Below are 20,030 nucleotides of genomic sequence, written 5' to 3'. Positions count from 1 at the left end.
CCTCGGGTATGGATGAGTGTGATGTCCTTAGGTTAGTTAGGCTTAAGTAGTTCTAAGTTCTAGGGGACTGATGACCTCATCAGTTAAGTCACATAGTGCTCAGAGCCATTTTGAACTACAAAAAAAATGGCTCTGAGCACTATGGGACTCAACTGCTGTGGTCATAAGTCCCCTAGAACTTAGAACTACTTAAACCTAACTAACCTAAGGACAGCACACAACACCCAGCCATCACGAGGCAGAGAAAATCCCTGACCCCGCTGGGAATCGAACCCGGGAACCATTTTGAACTACATTTCCGCCATTTCCGCCAGTAGCACCAGCACTGCATATGGCCACACTTGGTCCACAAGATAATGTTTCTGTAAGACCTCCATCTGAAGATGAGCCTGCAGTGGCTCGAAAACATGTTCACCGTTGAATAAATCGTAAATAAGCGACTGGTTGCATAATTATTACCAGATAAACGCCAGTTTAAATGACAGTCGCAGTTCGTCAACCACAGTGCATATACTGAAATCTTTTTTTTTTCGATCAATTTGAAATACCTACATCTCTAACTGTAAAATTCATCATCACTTTTTATGAATAAAGCACAGCTTCTTGTTTCTTATTACATATTGCAAGCGAAATTCCTTTTTTTATTTCAAATATAAATTCTTAATTATCGATATTTTATGAAATATTGTTAATGATGGTTTTTTAAATTAGGAAAAGGTAACAATTCAATTTTCAGGACAAAAATAAAATGCCAAATACTCTTCACTTGGACTATGTCCATTGCTTCATACTACAGATGTAGTGCCATGCGAACCAGAGAGACAAGTGTCGTAGAAACATGAAAAACAATCAGTTTTACAGCATCGAGTAGAGCATACAAATGCTGTGCATTTGCCACTGTACCATTTCCATGCGAACTCAGCAGAACTGATGTGGGGCCAAGTTAAGGGATTTGTCGCGAGAAATAACAAGACCGTTAAAGCTGCCAGCCGTTGTGGAACTAACGCACGCAGCTTTATCACGTGTCACTGACGAACGCTGGCGGGATATAGAACTGCACGTCATAAAAGAAGAGGAGAAAATGAGGCACCTGGATGCCTTCGTGGATTCCGTTGTTGATCGACTCGTTATCAGGGTAGCAGATGACAGCTGCAGAAATGAAATGTATTTCTCGGATTCGGGTAAGGAAGGAGCTAATAGGTTACCAGACGACTAACTGTAACTAATACCTTCAGTGGCTTCAGTATTCGATAATACGGTGAAATCCCCGCAGCATGCTTTCGCAATACACATTGCTCGCTTGGAAAAAATACTCTGTGCTTAAGTCAGGAATTTTCATCACTCTTGTTTGTAGTTACAGTACTATGTTAGCACCCCTTTTTCTAGAAATATACATTTTTTTCACAGTTCTTGATAGATGTACCATAGTTCTAGAGTTCTTTGTCCAAAATTTCGATACTTCTGCAGAATTTAGCGAAGAAAACAACAATACTCGACACTTACTGTGAAGTTGGCACCCTTTTTTTCAGAAATGTATATTTTTTTCAGAGTTCTTGATAGAAATACCATAGTTCTAGAGTTATCTGTACAAAATTTGAATAGTCATGCAGAATTTAGCGAAGGAAACAACAATACTCGAAAAAATTTTCGTATCGAATACATTCTTTGTCAATTTTCGCAAAAAGTAAATTCGTACAACAGTTCTGAACAGAACACCAATAGCTCCTAATAACATCTTTTTGTGGCGATGATAGTTTATACGGTAACTGCTTTGATGTTAGACCCACTGTCTCCATAGAGAAAAGTAAATTCGTACAACAGTTTTGATGAACAGTTCTGGTTAACACCCCAAGACTTCTATCGATAATCGTAATAACATTTTTTTGTGGTTATAATAGTTTGTAAGGTAATTGATTAATTGTGGGGCTCACTTACTCTACAAAAAAAGTTATGTCTATTCGTATGTTCTGATGACAGCTCTGGATAGCATTCTAAGAGTTCTATCGAAAATGCTAGTAACATATTCTGTGCAGGTAATTGTTTACGTAGTAACTGCATTTAATAAGGAATGCTTATGAGCATTTCCCGTGAAGTTTGAACCCCTTTTACGAGAAATATACATTTGTTTCTTAGTTCTTGATATATATGCAATAGTTCTAGATTTCCCTGCTCAAAAAACGAATAGTTCTGCAGAATTTCGGGAAGAAAACAATAACTCGGCAAAATTTTGATATAGTAAAAAATTGTCACTTTGGAAAAAATAAATTTGTATAACAGTTCTGTTGGCAGTTCTGGATAGCACTCAAAGAGTTGTATTGAAAATGATAAGAACATTTTTGTGGCGATTATAGTTTGTACGTAATTGTTTTAATCTGATACTTTCTCTACGATACCAAAATTCGTAGAATAATTCTGATGACAGTTCTGAATAGCACCCACACAGTTCTACCAAAAACTATAGTAACAATATTTGTAACGATGACATTATAGGAGATAATTAATGTGGGACTCACTTTTGTCATGTGAAAGTAATAAATTCGTACAAAAAGTCTGATGGAATTTCTTAATAGGACCCTAAGAGTTCTACCGAAAACTGTAATAACATTTTTTGTGGGGATAACAGTTAATGAGATAATAGCATTTTCGAGAGACCCACTTGGTCTACATTATAATAAATTGGCACAGCCCTTTTGCTGGCAGTTCTGGATAGTACCGAAAGAGTTCTTTTAAAAACCCTCATAACATTTTTATGGTGCCAGTAGATTATGAAATAGATTGTGTGTTCACTCTGCAGTGGGTGTGCGCCGATGTGAAACTTACTGGCAGATAAAAACTGTGTGCCGGACCGGGTCTCTAACCACAGGCTATGACGAAGGAATATCGTCATAATATCCTTTCGTCCAGGAGTGCTACTTCTGCAATTTTCGTAGGACAACTTCTACGAAATTGGGAACGCAGGAGATGAGGTATTGCTGGAAGTACAGCTATGAGGAGGATCGTAAATTCTCACCTTTATTTTGGAAAACCGTAAACCGGAAACCCGGATGTATATTCTACTAAATACAAAAGGTCTAAATCTCCAGCGCTATACAAATGCCAGTACACCTTCTTAAGACTGACTGTAGTAACTGTAGGTGGAAGCGTGGGATGTGGGGATGTGCACGCTTAGATGATTCAAGGAGAGAAGGCTGGTCAGTGCAAAACAAACAGATGGCTGAGACAGCAGATACATTCACACGCGCCACAAACCAGATGATGTTCACACCTGTCGAGAATCGCACCAGAGGTACAATGAGCTGTGGTGGAGTGCTGTTGGCGAGGTTACTATGCAACTTACTTGATGGGCACCAATACACCGTTATATTAATGTACAATACTTGAGAAACAATGTCATTCACACACTCTGAGTTCCTTTTCACTCAGTACTAGACTAAATTACCGGCCTAGTGATAAGCAGCCTATGTACCTCACCGACTACACATCTTCGTGTTATAAGGAAAAAAGAGAAAAATACCAAGGGACACAAAATATGAATCCGGATAAACCGGAAATCCGGATTACTGAGGACCAAATAAACGAGGTTCTTGTTTACAAATTTCGAACTCCTTATTAATGTTAACACTGTATCCCCTCAACACAATAACACCTCCGTCAGTCATGTATTGAATTAGGATTTAAACATACTACTTAGTTCGTTTGTACAATATATTCATTTAAATATACTTACATTTCTATACATTGTAAAGAGTTTTGACTCTCGCTGTAGTGTAACTCATCAAAGTTCCACACTTCCTTTCTAACTAGAACAAATGTTTGCAACAATATTAACGACAGCAATTTCAAATTTATTCGTTACACACAGCACATGTTTTTATTTATCCTAGCGTCTGGTGATGTTGCCACATAACTTTCATCCATGAGGGTCCGGGGCATATTTTTAGCTGTTAATGGGTCCTGGATGTCATGAGAGCTCAAAACAATTACTGTTTAACGTAATAAAATTCATCAGGTTCTCCCTGATTTTAAAAATATACACTTCATGTACAGTACCTCGTAATTCTCGTGCTTAAATGTCATTTTGTTTAATTTGGCGTGCCGCGCCGGATTAGCCGAGCGGTCTAAGGCGCTGCAGTCATGGACTGTGCGGCTGGTCCTGGCAGAGGTTTGAGTCCTCTCTCGGGCATGGGTGTGTGTGTGTTTGTCCTTAGGATAATTTAGGTTAAGTAGTGTGTAAGCTTAGGGACTGATGACCTTAGCAGTTAAATCCCATAAGATTTCACACACATTTCAACATTTAATTTGAGCGCCGCAGTTTCCGTAGAACCTCGTTTATGTAATACCTTTGAAAAACCTGTCGACGGTCGTATGTGCAGGAAAAATGTTTACATGGCATAAAACAAAATCAGAATGCGTTTCAACAGTTGCAATACGTTTTAATGGTGGAGTAAAAATGGTTCAAATGGCTCTGAGCACTATGGCGCTTAACTTCTGAGGTCATCAGTCCCCTAGAACTTAGAACTACTTAAACCAAACTAACCTAAGGACATCACACACATCCATCCCCGAGGCAGGATTCGAACCTGCGACCGGAGCGGTCGCGCGGTTCCAGACTGTAGCACCTAGAACCGCTCGGCCACTCCGGTCCGCCTGATGGAGTAAAGATTAAAAACAATGGCCAGAACAGGCATCAAAACTAGGAACAACATGAAAATTGTGCTGGTATGGGCGGACAGGCAACATGTCACATAAACTGAAAAAGCTGCTAAAAGCATGAAAAAGGAGGCCAGAATAACAAAGAACAGAAGCAAAACTAAAGAAAATGAAAAGGACATGAAAGGTATCAACAGGATTATGGAGCAGGAATGGTTTGCAATGTCGTCATTGTGAAGAAAATGACATACAAATTTTTAGTTTCAATTTTCTGCAATCAACATGTTTGCATACAGAGATACTGTTACCGGTATCTCATCCACTATTAAAGCTACATAAAGAAAGATATGGATGAATAATAATATAGTGCTTGCCTACACACTGAACCACATTATTCAACAATGGATTAAATATTTTAAGCTGCTGTATGTCATATTATGTTCTTAAATTATTAGGAGAAAAAATTTTCTCTTAAAATACATTGTTTTTAAAATAATCAAAACATGGAACTGAAAAATATTACTGGTTTGCTGTTTCAACAAGGTAATAATTCAAAGAATAAAATTTATATTTTATCTTTTACTTGGAATAGCATGTAAGTACATTGAACCTAAAATAACAATTACGTGTAATTCAGTATGTAAGAAAAACATCAATATTCACTGCACAATGTATTCAACAGATTTACAATGTATTTCACCTAGAGCTCACAATACACCAATTCTTTGATAAAAGTTTCATTCCTGAATCTATTGACAGTCTTGCATTATTGAATTTCAAAGTACCAGGAAAACCTACAGGCCGTGATGTACAGGTCCCCTTAACAGCTCTTCTTCAGGATACACTGAAACCCAGAAGGAAATAGATATGTAGAGAATTCAGTAATAAATAAGCATAGAATTTATGAGGTGTGAAACAAGTATGAAAAATAAGTACAAAAAATATATACGTGAAATTTAGGGCATAAAATGCTCTTATTCTAGTAACTAAAACAGGAGGACTGTGGTTCCAGAAACAAAGATACGAAGAGCTAACATAAGAGCTGTATTTTTAATGTTTAGATATCAACTTTTAGCAATTGCTTACCTTATAAAGCAAAGTTCCTATGCAGGAACTACTTGTTTCGTCTCGTCGGTCTTGTAGCTGCCATTTGAAAATTTTCCTGTCTTGACATACATGAACAGGTGTGGAGAAACTATCGTTTCTTTTGAAACTCTCTGTACATCTTTATACAGGTCATCATACTGCTTCCAGTAGGTTCCATCAAAGACATATGCCGCGTAGTGTTTGATGGAGCTGTTATAATGAATGGCACCAACGAGAGTGTACTCTTGAGTGTCGACTACGATTTCTTTTGTGATCGTTTGCAACACACATTTCTTCCTTTAATTCGGAGGAAACTGATCTTCAGTTAGTGGACAAGTTGTTATACTAGTATCCATCATCAAGTAGCATCCGAATTTCTTTTCTTCGACTGCTTCTCCTTTACATTTCTTGCATTTTATGATAGTCTTTAGACCTCCATTTGTTGCATCTACAGCCTCTTGCATGAAATTATAACCAAGTCTGAAAAGCACATACGTATCAACGGAAATATAATGTAGCTTCACATAGCGTGAATTTAGGCACGTCAGACACGATATCTTTTTGTTGCAAATCTGGTTATCTTTTAATATTGTCTCGTATAATTCCCCAACATTCGACTCTGTATTCAGAGACAATATTTTTCGGAAGATTACTCCTTTTTTTAGGAACGGTATCACATATAAAATATCAAATCTCTGCTTAAATGCTGGGAGTTTATAATTTTTTTGTCCAAAACATCCAAAGCCAGATCCAAAAATGGATGGCTCACCATTTGAATGGTACTTTTGAAATCATCAAAGAATCGACACCGCACGTTCCCTTCAAGTTGTAGGTAGCAGATTTGAATATGCTTGAGGACCCATTTGGGAAAAGTGGCAAATTAACGTCTATGAATTTCTTAGTCGAATTCCAGTTTTGGCAATCATCTAAGTAGTTTTTCTTGCTCTTAGTTTGTATACTCGATGTGACAATGATTTCATTTTGAAGCTTTTTCAGCATTGCACTCTCCTCCTTTTTATTGTTACAGGTCTCTCGGTATTCTTCTGTTTTCGAACCACAGGATAAAATTTCAGTGACATCCCTGGTGAAGCATGATTCTCGATAGTCTTTTGTGGAATGACATATCTCTTTAGAGTCCAAATTCGGCAGCAAATTATTATCTGAAGAGCGCTGAAAACACACACTATCACTTTTGACTGAGAGACTGTTGTTCTCCGCATTCATAACAGGTGAGCTCGAAGTAGAAGAAAATTTTGTTTAACTCTGTCTCATTGGCATCATCGAGTTGAGTCTCACTTCGTAAGGTATTGTTCAGTGTGCTCTCAGAATTATCGATGATATGATTGCTTTTGGGGTCGTAAGGTATTGTTCAGTATGCTCTCGGAATTATCAAGGATATGATTGCTTTTGGGGTTTGTTATCTTCATCTTCTTATTTTTTCCTGTCCAGTTTTCTTCTTCATGGTAAGGCAACGATGCTTCACTTGGTTTGTGCTTCACAGCTTGCTTTGAATCTTGTTTTTCCATCATAAGTGGCGCTAACAGTTTTGTTTCCTCACGCAGCCACTTCAAATGTTGAAAAATGAATTTGTCTATTCATAAAGGCAGCTTGTCAAAGCCCATTGTCTTTAATTTTGAAAATTGTCCTTCGGTCGCTGCTGACGAACGAATAGATAAAGGAATATGAAAAGAAGGATACATCACAGCTGTCCACAGTGGCAGATAGTATATCAACTCTTTCAGCATCTCTGCAGCATTAGGAATGTTGTACGGATTCACATCAAAGAGATTGTCATTCTTAGTCTGATTTGCAATGACTTCAGCTTCATTGTAGATACGTTTTGCCCTATCAATCCACGCGTTTGCAGTAGATTCCTTACAGTTTAAAATTGATTCCAAAAGACAGTCATCATTGTTTTCAACATCATCAGTTTTCTTGTCATCATCTTTCTTTTCGTCGATATATGAATGACGTGGACCACCTCTGATAATGTTATCAAGGTGGCGCTGGTGTTCCATTGATGAATATTCTTGACCGCACTCATCAATACCAAGATGTTCACTCAATGCAACAACCAAAATTGAGCGCAAAGCACTTTCAATATCACGAAAATCTGTCATCATGTAAATATGGGCCAAAACTCGAAGATAAAGTTGTTTGACTTGTGATTTACCTCTTGAGAAGCATTTCCACCTCGAAATCATGACCATAAAATGGTTTAAATCTATTCTCAAACAACACGAGGGTAGAATTACTCTTTCATGCAAAACAATATGACTATAACACCTATTCAAATAATCTGTTAAGTCCGAGAAATTGGCTATTGCTCTTGAAATGGCAACCAACAAAGCCTTACCAAAATCAGTTACCATGATGTTTGGTCTGGGAGCTCCAGATCTGACGATTTCCGTAAAGAAAAATGACAAGAATGATGCGTCGTGCCTAAAGGATATCATCTGATAAGTTGGGCAACTGATTGATGATCGATTGACGATATTTGGAGCTTTACTAGTGACGTTTACTTCGCAGATGCACATGTACTGATACAGGTATATGTACTTTGACTTAATCTCCACACAGTCAGCCCTGTTTGACAGATCCCCAAATCGTGAAATAACTCGAAATGCAACGCCACCTGTAGCATCTACTGAATCGTATTCACTGCTATTGATTTGATGGCAATATCTGTGCAACTGACTTTGATCTTTCAGCCAATATATACAGAAGAATGGGTCCAATCCGATTGCGTGAATTTCGTCCCGATGGATTGTATGTTTTGCAATTTGCAGGTTTTCAACAGGCTTACTAGTTGTTATACCAAATCGTTTGTCCCTTTCCTCTTCTTTAGCCTTTCTCAAGACATCAGCATTTGGTAAATTTGGAGGAATCATGTCTCTGAAAGACATATTTTTCACGTCATGATTTCGCCAAAGAGCTGCAGACATCCTGTTATCAACCAATTTAGCAGCTACCTGTTGTCTTCTCGTGCCACGAAGTTGTCTTCTTTTCAGGTGAATACTATCGTCTGAAAAGTTTGAAAGTCTGCAGTTTAGAATAATATCGTTGTCCTTTTTTGGCTTCTTCAGAGCAATCCCTGCGAAAGTGGCTTCGCATTCTGTACATCTTCCCTTGATCTTCAAGAAGTACTTTGAACTTGAACTTTCACACACTTTTGCGTATTTGAAAGAAAAGGCACATGGAATTTTGTGATGTTCATAAATTTCATCAGCCATCAAATCGGTCCATTTCCCTATTTCCAGTCTTGAAGGCTTTCCAAGTTTCCTCTTTGTTGGTTTTATGGTAGACCATTTTTCTGCTGACAGTAGTAAGTCGAATTGCTTTGTCATGTCCTTGTTGCACGAAAGACCAAAAACATTCCACGACTCATCTTTGCTGTCGTCGTCTTTTTCTTCAACGAAACATTCCAGCCTGAAAGTGTTTCTACCAAAAGTAAGCAGATCATGACGATCTTCTTTAATTGTTGTGTAAATATGTTTTGAAGACATTTTAGAGCCGATGTCGGCCATGGCATCGGACAGTTTTTGGAAGACCGTATGAGATGGAGTGAATTGAATGCCTCTATCATCGATTACTTTAAATTCCTCCTTGCTGAGAAGACGTTTCAATTCTGGTAGATTGTGTATTTTTTGGGTATTACGGTTCATAAATATCACTTACACAACAGCACCGGCTGCACAGAAGGCACCGACTGAACAAGAGATCTGACTGGACGAGCATAATGATTATTCGCATGAGAGTGAGCAGTATTGTTACGTTTAGTCATTAGGGGCAGATCAAGGAGCGAAATGTAGCGCAGGCGGGCGGCTTCACACGAAGCGGCGCGCGCCACCCAAAAAGTGCAGCTGTTGTTGTCATTAGCTTTGATGCTACCGCGAGAAGCTTCCATGCTACCTCGATTGTAACTACTACACTGACGTCATTTGCCGATTGTTTAAAAGACGCAGTTCACGTTTCCAGATGTAGTTCCACGACTTTTGCATTGTTGCTGTGCTTTTTTTATTATTTTTTGGTCTTGAGAGGTCTCAGGGACGTATCATAGTTTTCATTATCCTTCCATCGGGCGCAGCTGTTTAGATTGACACATGTCGAAATTTTCTGTAAATTACTTTTCAACAATTTGCAGTATTGGCGCTGCTTCGTTTACAGCTTCCCTTCTCCGTACGCTTTTCATTGTCGTGTGATTCTGTAAATCACTTGTCAATAATTGGCACCACTGGCGCCTTCTCGTTATAGCTTCCTTTCTCTGTATGCCTTTCATTGTTGTATGGTTAAGTATCGACGCTAATGCTCTCTTGATGAGATATGAGCCGATTGCTCATTTTTATCCACTGTGCCCTTTCGTATTTCATTTCAGCAATTAATTTATTTGTTTATCAACGTAGTAAGTAGTACAAAGCTAATCCAGAATGTAAACTGCACTTAAATTCTGTTTGAACTGTTCAATCGTCAGTGTCTGTTGTCTGAACGTCAAATATCAGATTAATACACTGCGCCTGGTTGCGTTATTTTATAGGAATTTTGTTATTTTAAGTGGGAAGTACTAGATCATGTTGAAGAAATTCAAAGCATATTGTTCGAAGAGGATAATATTATTCGAAATTTACCTGGGCCAATAGGTGCAGCCAAAGCAGCCTTTGTGATGCTGTAATTACCTCATAGATGACGATATTTGCCTATTGTAGTTTTGTATTCCAATCAGAATGTTGAGAACATCAGAGCTTCATTTCAGCGTGGGAGAGGGGTAAAATCAATAGATGTTATTGAATTGAAAGCCTTCATCAGTCTCTTGTTTTTAATTGTTGTTAACAAAAGTAACAGATAAAGCCTGGAAGATCTGTGTGGAACTGATGGTAATGGCATTGAAAGATTTCACCTCGCAAATGAACATAAAACGTTTCAAATTTATTGTGGAGTGCTTTAGATTTTACAGTCGCGCTATTCGTGATGAAAGGAGACAATTAGACAAGCTAACAGCGATTCGGGAAATATTTACTGTGTTTGTACGCAACTACCACAAATCTTACACTCTTGGAGAAAATGTTACAGTAGACAAGAAACTGGAAAGATTCTGTGGAAGGTACAGTTTTCGCTAATATGTACCTATCAAAACAAACGAGTATGGATTCTTAAGTGTGGATTCTTAAGTATTTTACCTGTACAATTTGGAAATATACTCTGTGTTGCAACCAGAAGGATTTACCAACTGAGCAATAAACATTTTGATGTTGTTCTGTGACTGTGTAAACCTATATATCAGTCAGGTCGAAGTGTGAAAGCGGACAATAGAGCTATGAAGGGAGAATTTTTCTTTTGTTGGCATGAAGAAGAAAAACAAGTGTGAGATTTCTCCAGAGTTTGCTATCAGTAAAAGAAGGGCTGCCCACATTTCCTGTTTTGGCTTCCACAAGACTGAACTCTAGTTTCCTCCATACCTAAAAAGGGGAAGTGTGTGATCCTGGCATCACGTTTGCATGAAGATAATTCGATAGATGCTGACACTGTAGATAAACGGAAGCCATCCATCGTAAATTTTACAGTAGCGTTAAGTGTGGTATTTTCACAGCGGATAAGCCGAATGCTTTGTACAACACTGCAAGAAATGTGCGCCGCTGGTCAATGGTTATATTCTTATAATGATCAGTACAGTTGGAATCCATGCACAAGTGATTTATTGTGGCAACAGTAAGAATTGTATCAGAAGGAAAGGGTTCCTGAATCAGCTATGTTGTACATTGTTGTTTTCTTCGCTAAATTCTGTATAACTATTGACATTTTGTACAGAGAACTCTAGAACTATGACTTATCTATCAAGAACTCTGAAAAAAATATATTTCTGAAATAAAAAGGCGCCAGCTTCACAGTAGGAGCTCTTATGGGGTTCTTAATTAAGTTTCAATTACCTCTTAAACTATTACCTGCACAAAAAAATTCTACTAGGGTTTTCGATAGAACTCTTCACGTGGTGTCCAGAACTGTCATCAGAACTGTTGTACGAATATATTTATATTTTCTGTAGAGAAAGTGTGTCCCATATTACATCAATTTATCACAAACTGTTATCGCCATAGAAAAATGTTATTAGGATTTTCGATAGAGCTCTTGGGGTTCTGTTCAGAACTGTCCTCAGAACTGTTGTACAAGTTTAATTTTTGCGAAAATTGACAAAAAATGTTTTCGATACGAAAAATTTTTCGAATATTGTTATTTCGCTAAATTCTACAGAACTATTCAAATTTTGTACAAAGAACTCTAGAACTATGGCATACCTGTCAAGAACTCTGAAAAAAATATACATTTCTGAAAAAAAAGGTGCCAACTTCACAGTAAGTGAAAAGATTTTCTCCTTAAATTGCAATTATCTCGTAAACTATTAGCTGCACAAAATAACTTTACTTGGGTTTTCGATAGAACTCTTGGAGTTCTGTTCAGAACTGTGCTCAGAACTGTTGTACTTATTTACAATTTGCGAAAATTGACAAAGATATTTTTTTGAATATTGTTGTTTTCCTCGCTAAATTCTGCAGAACTATGCAAATTTTGTACAAAGTTCTCTAGAACTATGCCATATCTATCAAGAACTCTGAAAAAAATATACATTTCTGAAGAAGAGGGTGCCAACTTCACAGTAAGTGAAAAGATTTTCTCCTTAAATTGCAATTATCTCGTAAACTATTAGCTGTACAAAAAAATGTTACTTGGATTTTCGAAAGAACTCTTGGAGTTCTCTTCAGAACTGTTCTCAGAACCGTTGTACTTATTTACATTATGCGGAAATTGCCAAAAAATGTTTCCGATACGAAAATTTGTTCGAGTATTGTTGTTTTCTTCGTTACATTTTGCAGAACTATTGAAATTTTGTGCAAAGGACTCTAGAACTGTGGCACATCTAATAAGAACTGTGAAAAAAATGTATATTTCTCGAAAAAGGGGTGCTAACTTCACACGACTCTATGTTAGGTAAGAACGAGAGCGTAAGCTTTCCGTCTGGTCACCTAAGGAACTTGCGGTAGTGCTGGAGTTTTACAGAATTTTATTTCATTCTCTTTAAAATTTAAATGACATTCGAGGCTATACCGTTTCTTTGTTCGTCTCTTTTTACGTCAGAATTGCAAATCATCACATCATTGCAGATTAAGTGGACCAGCTGGCCTGTCAGTGCTGTCCAAGTTAAATGCGCCGGTAAAGCTGTTGTCCCGTGTAACACAGCATGAAACGATCCTTATGTTCGTACTTTCCTACACTCGGCACAACTTGGCTTCCGCTCCACGTGAAACGAAATCCAGTGAGTTTCAAGCAAACGGAGAAGAATACATGGTGTAATGTTTACATCTGGTTTATTCTTATGACGAAGACGGTATAGTAGCATTCAGTACGGGTCCCACACATTTGAGGAATATTCTAGGATGGGTCGTACGAGCCTTTTTTAAGCTTTACCTTTTGTAGACTCGTTGCATTTCCTCACTATTCTACCAACGAATCGAAGTCTGCCATCTGACATTCCTGCGAGTGATCTTATCTGATTGTTTCATTTCATATCTCAACAAAGTATTGCACCCAGGTATTTGTATGAGTTCACTGACTCCAGCCTTGATATTGTAGTCGTAGAACACAACTTTTTTTTTTTCATTTACATTTCTGATCATTGAAACCAATGTGCCAATCTTTGCACCACTTTGAAATCTTATGTAGAGCTGATTGGATGTTTTACACAGCTTTCATCAGACAGTACTTCTTTTCAGATATCTGCACGATATGCGAAAAACGTGAAATTACCATTAATATTGTTTACCACGTTATTAATGTACAACAGAACAGAATGTGTCCCAACTCACTTCCTTGGGTCACACTTCAGTTACCTCTACATCTACCGATGAATATCCGTGCAAGATAACGTCCCGTGTCCTCTATACCAAGAAATCCAGTCACGAATTTCACTTGATACACCAACATGATCGTACGTTCGTTGATAAGACTAGGTACGGTACTGAGCGAAATGCTTTTTGGAAGTCGAGAAATACTACAGGTATTTTACTGTTTTCAGGATGTCATGGGAGCAAAGCGCGAGTTGTTTCGCACCGCCGATGTTTTCAGGATCGTGCTGGTTAGTATGGAAGAAGTGATTCAGTTCTAAGACTCTACAACAGATCTATATCTAGGATATTGTAGCGTTTTATGGATTGCTTCAGCTACACTATAGACAGATGTGACATGTGCTTTGTTCCAACTAGTAGGCACAGTTTGTACTTTGAATGATCTACAGTACCAGTTCATCACTCTGCGGTTAAACATTTAAATGGAGGGAAGGGCAGCCGTAATATGTATTTATTTTATATAAAGTAGAAGAAGTGACCCCTCCCAGATTTCACGCAGTGTGCAGCTTCTTAGTTCCACGATTTGGGCCTGATGGTGGATTTTTTGCAGTGTAATTTGCGTCGACAAACGGCGTTCGACCTTTCTCCAGCGATCCCAAGTGACACCAGTTTATTTCGAGTGGCACGTGACGGGAGCTCGTCTCGCTAACAGCACGTCGGCGATCTTGAAGAAGTAGGCTATCTGGAGCATCGACCTTCTGGTGACATCTGATGACGCGGCGCAAGCTAGCCCGCCTACGCACGTGGTTGGATGAGCCAGCACAAGTAACTCCACCGCGCACGTGCCTCGACACCTTGCGAATGGCCTTCGTCAGCCATCGTGGCCAACTGCTGGCAGTTTTCGGATGTCAGTGACCTAGTGACAGCCCGATAGGCCACCTGCTGCCCCACGACTTTGATGACCGTGCGGAAGCAAATTCTTTGTTCAGTTCTGCGGATGTAGGACCAGAAACGTAATTCTGATTTATCACGCAGCTAAGCACATCTTTCATGCAATTTTACGACAGTACTACAGTGGTTACTTGTGTATAGTAAAGCTAAAATCAACGTCAGCTCAAAATTTTTCAGAATTTGTTCTCAGTGTATTTCTATTAACAACTGTGTCTGCTACGCAAGAGCTAATTATTGCTGGTATTGCAGAGGTCCTCTGTCTCTTTTATATTCTGCCATTGACACCTCAGTGACTTTTCTGCGAGTTCATTTCGTTCGTCCTTCCTCCATTTCTGTGGATGTCACTTGCGCCCAATAGAAATTTCCAAACACCGTTTCCTGTTTTTCATATTTTCTTTCATCATTGACTGGGATAGAATTACGGGTGAAAAAGACCGTTAGTGGTTTTTTCTCATAACTTCAGCTATATTACATAGGAGCGGGATGATACAAAACTCTATCGTTTTTGCCTAAACTTTACATTCCGTGAGGCAAAGCTGTTGGGTATTAGATTAATCACGACTTACACAGGATATTTCTTTTTTTTTCTTTTTTTCTTTTTTTTTTAAGTGTCACATGTTCTTACAGGATGTAATACGAGCGGGTGCTGAGAACTCCTTGGCTTCTCCTAGTTAAAATGGACGTCGATTAATTCTGAATTTTTTAACATTAAACTTCGTTCTATACATTATACATTGATGAGCCAAAACATTACTGCCACCTGCTTAATAGGTTGTTTGCTCGTCTCTGGAACGAAATACATCACTGATCTGCGTATCAGGGATCTGATAGTCTGTCGCTAGGTTTGTGGAGGTACGTGTCATTAGATGTCTACATACAGATCACGTAATTCGCGTAAATAACGGGCCGCTGATCTGCGTACGCAGTGCTGGCGCCCGATAGCGACCCAGATGGCTTTCATAGGACTTAAGTCAGCTGAATCTGGTCGCCGAGACATCAGCGTCAGTTCACTATAATGCTCCTCAAATCACTGTAGCACGGATCTGGCTCCGAAACACGGACTTTTATACTGCTGAAAGATTATGTCGCTGTCTGAGAAGATATCAAGAATGATAGTAAGCTGGCGTTCGGATAGATAGTAGGCTGTTGTGGAAAGCCCATGTCCAGGATCTTGTTCAGAAGCTAAATGCTGCTTTATGTACCATTAGAACAGTATCTGAAATAAGTGACACTTCAACACGAAAAGTAGTCTACTTCGCATGTCGTATGGTATTATTTTTTGGGGTAATTCTTCTGATTCAAAAAGGGTATTTTTGGCTCAAAAACGGGCTGTTCGAGCTATATGTGGTGTAAGTTCGAGAACCTCTTGTCGACCCCTATTCAAAAATCTGGGAATTCTGACATTGCCCCCACAGTATATATTTTCTTTAATGTCGTTTGCCGGCCGCGGTGGTCTAGCGGTTCTAGGCGCTCAGTCCGGCACCGCGTGACCTCTACGGTCGCAGGTTCGAATCCTGCCTTGGGCATGGATGTGTGTGATGTCCTTAGGTTAGTTAGGTTTAAGTAGTTCTAAGTTCTAGGGGACTGATGACCATAGATGTTAAGTCCCATAGTGCTCAGAGCCATTTTAATGTCGTTTGTTGTTAGGAATATTAGCCTATTCCCAAGAGTTAGCAGCTTTCACTCAGTTAATACTAGGCAGAAATTGGTAGGCACTGGTGTCAACAAGCTTACAGCGATTGAGTTTATGTGATCGCTGTAAGCTTGTTGACACCAGTGCCTACCAATTTAAATTATATATTACAGCACTGAAGATGGTCACTAAGTGACCGAAAATCGATTTTGCGTTTAATAAAACAAAAAACAAAAAAAATACGACCAATGCTGTCTCTCCTTCCAAGTATACCCATTATATGGTCGTGGTGCACAGGACACTCCATGGAGTCGCCAATCAATAAGTCTTTAGGTTAGTTAGGTTTAAGTAGTTCTAGACGACTGATGACCTCAGAAGTTAAGTCCCATAGTGCTCAGAGTCATTTTTTTAGAATGGCCTACCGCTTCAACGGGATGGAATGCGCCATCAGCGAGTGTCCAACCCATCGAAAATATGCAGAAGTTACAGGAGCGTGTGACCAATGCACGTGGCGCAATTCGAATGGAGCCAGCTATATCTGAAATAGTGCGTGATTCAGTGAGAAGAAGAACTGCAGAATGTGTCAGGACCCGTGGCATCCACGTGCAACGCTACCTATTGTGTCTACTTCTGCGTAACAAAAAGATGGGGATGAGTGAACAGATTAATCCTATCTCGAAAGGTAGTCGATTCCAGATGTACCATTGTAGGAGCTTTCCGTTTGGTTTTGGCGAATACTACATCCTGTAGGAATATGTGACACTTAAAACAACCTATATAGATCTAGAATGAAATTTTCACTCTACAGCGGAGTGTGCACTGATATGAGGGTTCCTGGCAGATTAAAACTCGGGACCTTTGCCTTTCGCGGGCAAGTGCTCTACGGAGACGAGGTACTGGCGGAATTAAAGCTATGAGGACGGGGCGTGAGTCGTGCTTGGGTAGCTCAGTTGGTAGAGCACTTGCCCGCGAAAGGCAAAGGTCCCGAGTTCGAGTCTCGGTCCGGCGCACAGTTTTAATGTGCCAGGAAGTTTCATCCTATATAGATATCAGAATAAAGATTACAATATACGAGCACAGCAAAACCAAAAAATATTTCTGTAGCTCCAGCACAGCAGTGCTGCATTACAGGGGACCGGTGAATTCTTGTATTATTGCGAAGGGACTTCAGTACATAAAAAAAAGACGTTCGATAGTAAAACTTTTTAGCATACGTTTATCCCACGCAGTCTGCTTATTTATTACCGTCCTTTTTAATTGAGATCGCTAACGGACATCTGTGCAGTGTCTTTAGACTTGGGGGGTAGTGTGTTCGAATGACGGTGGTAGCAGAAACGTACGTCGCCAGTATTTGGCAGATAACGAAAAGAGAAGCGGTGGCATCTAAATCCTGATCAGCAGACTTCGCGCCAGTCTCCTGGATCAAATTCTAGGCCACCTCGCAGTGTCTAGATCTATACCTACATCTACACGGATACGCCGCAAGCCACAGTACGGCGCGTGGATCTGTATCTACATCTACATAGATACTCAGCAAGCCACCGTACGTTGCGTGGCGGAGGGTACCGTGTGCCACTACTTGTCATCTCCATTCCTGTTCTACTCGCAAATAGAGCCAGGGATCTCCTCAACACTTGCGTGTTTTTGGAACCTACCGGTAACAAATCTAGGAGCACGTTTCTGAATTGATTCGATGTCTTCCTTTAATCCGACGCGGTACAGATCCCAAACATTCGAGCAGTACTCACCACTCTTTCCTAAAATCCTCCCAATAAACTGAATTCGGTCATTTGCCTTCCCTACCACAGTTTTCACTTGTTCATTGCACCTCATATCGCTTTGCGACGTTACGCGCTGATATTTAAACGACTTGACCGTGTCATGCAGGACACAAGTAATACCGTATCCGAACATTACTGGTTTGTTCTTCCCACTCATCCTCATTAACTTACATGTTTACACATTTAGGGTTAGCTGCCATTCATCACACCAACTGGGCCGGCCGAAGTGGCCGTGCGGTTAAAGGCGCTGCAGTCTGGAACCGCAAGACCGCTACGGTCGCAGGTTCGAATCCTGCCTCGGGCATGGATGTTTGTGATGTCCTTAGGTTAGTTAGGTTTAACTAGTTCTAAGTTCTAGGGGACTAATGACCTCAGCAGTTGAGTCTCATAGTGCTCAGAGCCATTTGAACCATTTTTTGAACACCAACTGGAAATTTTGTCCAAGTCTTATCTCCATGCAGTACCTCAACCTCGACACCTTACCGTACACTACGACATTACCAGCAAGCAACCGCAGATCGCTGACCACCCCGTCCGCCAAATCATTCATATACGTAGAGAACAACAGCGCTCCTGTCACACTTCCCTGGGGCACTCCTGGCGACATCCTTGTCTCTGATCAACACTCACCCTCGAGGACAACATACGACCCCATGGAGTCAGAGCGTGTGGCACTTTTTGAAGGCGGTACGTCCGTCGGTCCTGTCACCACTTCAGCGCTATTCGAGAGGAGGTGTTTTTGTGTGTCGCGACCTGGTATCACCAGCTCTCTTCTATCGTCACCCACACATCCATTATAATCACGCAGACACAAAAGGTACACTGAAATGATCGTATGGCGTTGTTGACAGGGAGACTCCATCTGGAGTTGTTTCGTCGCCTGGTGCTAGTCTTTCTGCCTGATGCAACTTCGCCGTCTTACGCACATTGGTGAAGAGGATGAGATAAAATAAAATGATTGGTACAACACAAACATCTAGTCCCCGAGAGAAAAGAATCTCCAACACGTCCCGGAATCAAACCCGCTACCTCGCGATCTAAACGCAGTGACACCACACCACAAGGTGTGGACACTGATACACTTAAGACACAACTTTCATACATCGAATAAAAGGGTCCATTGTGCATAAAGGTGGGAAATCCTTTCCTATTAGGTGGCCGAACAACCTTCGAAGTCTCCCAGCCAATAATGCCGTACGATTATCTTTTTCTTTATTTTGCATAACTTTTGGAAGTTTACTCGAAATGCAACCTGACGAATAGCACACAGCAGCTAAGGTAGTCTTCGTCGTCGCCGCTATCATCATCATCATCATCATCATCATCATCATCATCACCTATATGACGTCCACTACCCAGACTTCATGAACACGAATTAAGCTGTGCCCATAAGTTTTGCTCCTGTATATTTTCTAGTGATAGCTATCCACTGTCTTCCATTCCACTCTCTTTGTTTTCGGTGTCTCCTAGTGAGTCCCAGCTTCCAACTCTCCATTGCTTTCTTTTAAATATTTTTCACATTAAATGTCCATATTTCACTGCTACAATTCAAAACATATTGACTTCAAACTCCGTGTCACGAAAACATCATAATCCTATGTTTTTAACGCTCTGATTGTATTATCGAAAGCACTCCATACCATTTTTTTCCCTGTGTTTATTTCTTTCCATATCCGTCCAGTCATTTTTTTTTTCAGCTGCCATAAATACGAATACATTTGTTAGTTCTATGACATCTTTATTAAACTACAATATTTTTCTTTGTGTTGATTCTATATATCGTATTTTGCTCTTATTACATTTGATTCCCATGCGTCCTTCCATTTCTCATTGAAATTCATCTGTACAAAAATGTAAATACTGTGGTAAAATGTCTTAAGAAAATAATAACATGCCATCAGCAAATAGCAAAATGCTACCAGAAAATAATAAAATGCCGTCAACAAATAGTAAAATGTCAACAGCAAATAATGAAATGTCGTCAACAAATTGTAGAATGTCATCAGCAAATAGTAAAATGTTATCGGAAAATCGATAATAATGTAGTGCGTTCCATCAACACACACTTCGTGTTCCTTCTCCGATTTAAGGACCTAG

The 20,030-nt window shown here is 39.6% G+C and overlaps 1 non-coding gene across 1 annotated transcript; it reads left to right on the top strand.

Annotated features, from left to right (window-relative positions):
* Nucleotides 1–17,087: 17,087 nt before the first annotated feature.
* Nucleotides 17,088–17,162, top strand: Trnas-cga. Its single transcript has one exon. It is a non-coding gene; the product is annotated as a tRNA-Ser (tRNA).
* Nucleotides 17,163–20,030: the final 2,868 nt, after the last annotated feature.

The sequence above is a fragment of the Schistocerca piceifrons genome, chromosome 1 (assembly GCF_021461385.2).
Source record: "Schistocerca piceifrons isolate TAMUIC-IGC-003096 chromosome 1, iqSchPice1.1, whole genome shotgun sequence".
NCBI lineage: Eukaryota > Metazoa > Arthropoda > Insecta > Orthoptera > Acrididae > Schistocerca > Schistocerca piceifrons.
This window is presented reverse-complemented; position numbering and strand designations above follow the sequence as displayed.